Below are 2,742 nucleotides of genomic sequence, written 5' to 3' on the forward strand. Positions count from 1 at the left end.
GGGTGGACATGTTCTATCCGAAAACTAGTAAGTTTTAAACTGACCCATAGGATGTGATACTAATTACATTGACTGCGAACAAAGTTAGATTTTACACTCTAGGTCAGGAGCGGGCACAAGGGGCAAATAAAAAGTCGCTCCCCTAATAACCCTGTGTGTTCGGACTCAGTCATTTTGGTGAATTATTTAAAGCTGTTATTTTTTATGGTTATGATGCCCGTGTGAGTGTGTTGATATGGGTTTATATGTATGTGTTTGTGTGTATATATACATATATAAATAATATGTGGGTGCTTAATATGCCCCCCCCCCACTAATAGTGGTAAAATCCACATTCCTACTCACAGCCATACTTTACGTGTATGATATATATATCAAAATGTCTCCGTTTTTATAGTTTTACGTGAAATGGTTATCGTTTTAATGACGTTGTATATCTTTACAGTAAGAAAATATTTAGAAAATTAAACTGATCTACGTTACACATTTGTTGTTGTTGTTTATATTCGTTTCTACAATAGAATGACATCTATATTTGTGTGTGTGTGCAGATGACATGCACGGTAAAGCGTTTTAAAGTACTATACACACTTGCAATGCACATTTTTTTAAAGCATTTTATACATACAACATGTAAACTATAACCTGTATATATTCGGTTCAAAGGCAGAAATCGCTCACTAAACAACAAAAAGTGGGTTTGTTTGTTGTTAAGCACAAAGCTACACCTTAGAGTAAATAACAACTATATAGCTACACAATGTGCTATCTGTGCCCTGTCAATCACGGGTATCTAAACCTTGTTTTCAACGTCGTAAGCCTTCAGTCTTGGCGCTGAACCACTGGGAGGCACAAAGAAAATAAATATATTTTTTTTTTATATTTTGACTGTTTAAAACGACCTCATTTCATTTTGGTTTTGTACAAAAAATAAATAAATAGAATTTCGATTTGCATCTTTTTCGTGCCTAATTTCTTGAACATGTTTTAGCGTGTAACTTGGTAGGAAGTTTATAAATATAGTAACAGTAGTATGTTATCTACCTTTGTTACTGTGAATATGGTTTATCATATTTGTCTCCCTAAACTCTTGTGACTCGGGAGCAAGACATTTATTTATTTTTTAGTTTGTGTACAAAAATTACAGGTGTATTTCTTTACATCGACATTTACAACCTTTTAAAAGTATTAAAGTAGGTGGACCCCCAGTGACTCAGCGGAAACTATGAAGGCTTATAACAGATAACTCATTGTGTAGCTTTGTGCTTAACTAATAAACAAACGAAGAAACGTGGACATGAAGCAAAAAATTATTTAATTAGTAACTAAGGTATACTCTATTTTCTCTTGAAAGTTACGATATTGGTTAGGATGTTTTATTATTTTTTATTATACTTTTTAAATAGAAATTGTACCTCGGTGGGTTAGTGTTAGCGGTAAGTTTAAAATCTTGGATTCAATTCCCCGCGGTTGACACATCAGATATGTAATTTTTGGTGATAAGCATGGAATACCATTTTCTCATTGTGCTTACTTATTCTGATTTTTAAACACATTTTTCTGAAGATTAAAGCTTCTTAGGAAATAACAAACTTTTCTGATAAAGCTATCAAAGTGGGGTACTTTTATGTGGGAGTGAATTTGTTCTACCAAACTCCAGGTAAGTACGTGAAATAACTCCTCATTCCATGATTTTGAAAACTTTTATGATAATGTTTGTTGTTGTTTTTTAGCGGAACGCTACACGAGGGCTATCTGCGCTAGCCGTCCCTAATTTAGCAGTGTAAGACTAGAGGGAAGGCAGCTAGTCATCACCATCCACCGCCAACTCTTGGGGCTATTTTTTTTTTACCAACGAATAGTGGAATTGACCATGACTTTATAACGCCCCCAGGGCAAGCATGTTTGGTGGGACGGAAATTCGAGCCCGCGACCCTAAGATTGCGATTGAAGCGCCCTAAACACCTGGCCATGTCCATTGTGGAGAACCAAACCCTATATTTAATAATTATAATAGGTACCAAGTTTATGTGGGTAAAACTCAAACCCTATATTTAATAACCATAATAGGTACCAACCTTATGTGGGTAAAACTCAAACCCTATATTTAATAACCATAATAGGTACCAAGTTTATGTGGGTAAAACTCAAACCCTATATTTAATAACCATAATAGGTACCAACTTTATGTGGGTAATACTCAAACCCTATATTTAATAACCATAATAGGTACCAAGTTTATGTGGGTAAAACTCAAACCCTATATTTAATATTCATAATAGGTACCAAGTTTATGTGGGTAAAACTCAAACCCTATATTTAATAACCATAATAGGTACCAACTTTATGTGGGTAAAACTCAAACCCTATATTTAATATTCATAATAGGTACCAAGTTTATGTGGGTAAAACTCAAACCCTATATTTAATAATCATAATAGGTACCAACTTCCTAAATAATTTGCATATCGGCTGAATAAGAAACTCACCTCTGCTTCTACAAATTTATCAGCCGTTGATAAAATAGGGGGATGTCAACCATTTATTTTGAAATAGTGTACTGTATCAGGGACTGACAGAAACGGAGAGGTTGAATTAAATAAAATAAAAGGAATTCAAATTAAAAATCTTAGTTCCAAATTTTTTATTGTTTAAATACTTCAAAAAGAAAGAAAGAAACAATCCTGCATTTCATATACGGCGATACACTCGACTGATTACATAAATCTCCGCTGCTGTTTC

This window comes from Limulus polyphemus, unplaced genomic scaffold (assembly GCF_000517525.1).
Source record: "Limulus polyphemus unplaced genomic scaffold, Limulus_polyphemus-2.1.2 Scaffold3818, whole genome shotgun sequence".
NCBI classification, from domain to species: domain Eukaryota; kingdom Metazoa; phylum Arthropoda; class Merostomata; order Xiphosura; family Limulidae; genus Limulus; species Limulus polyphemus.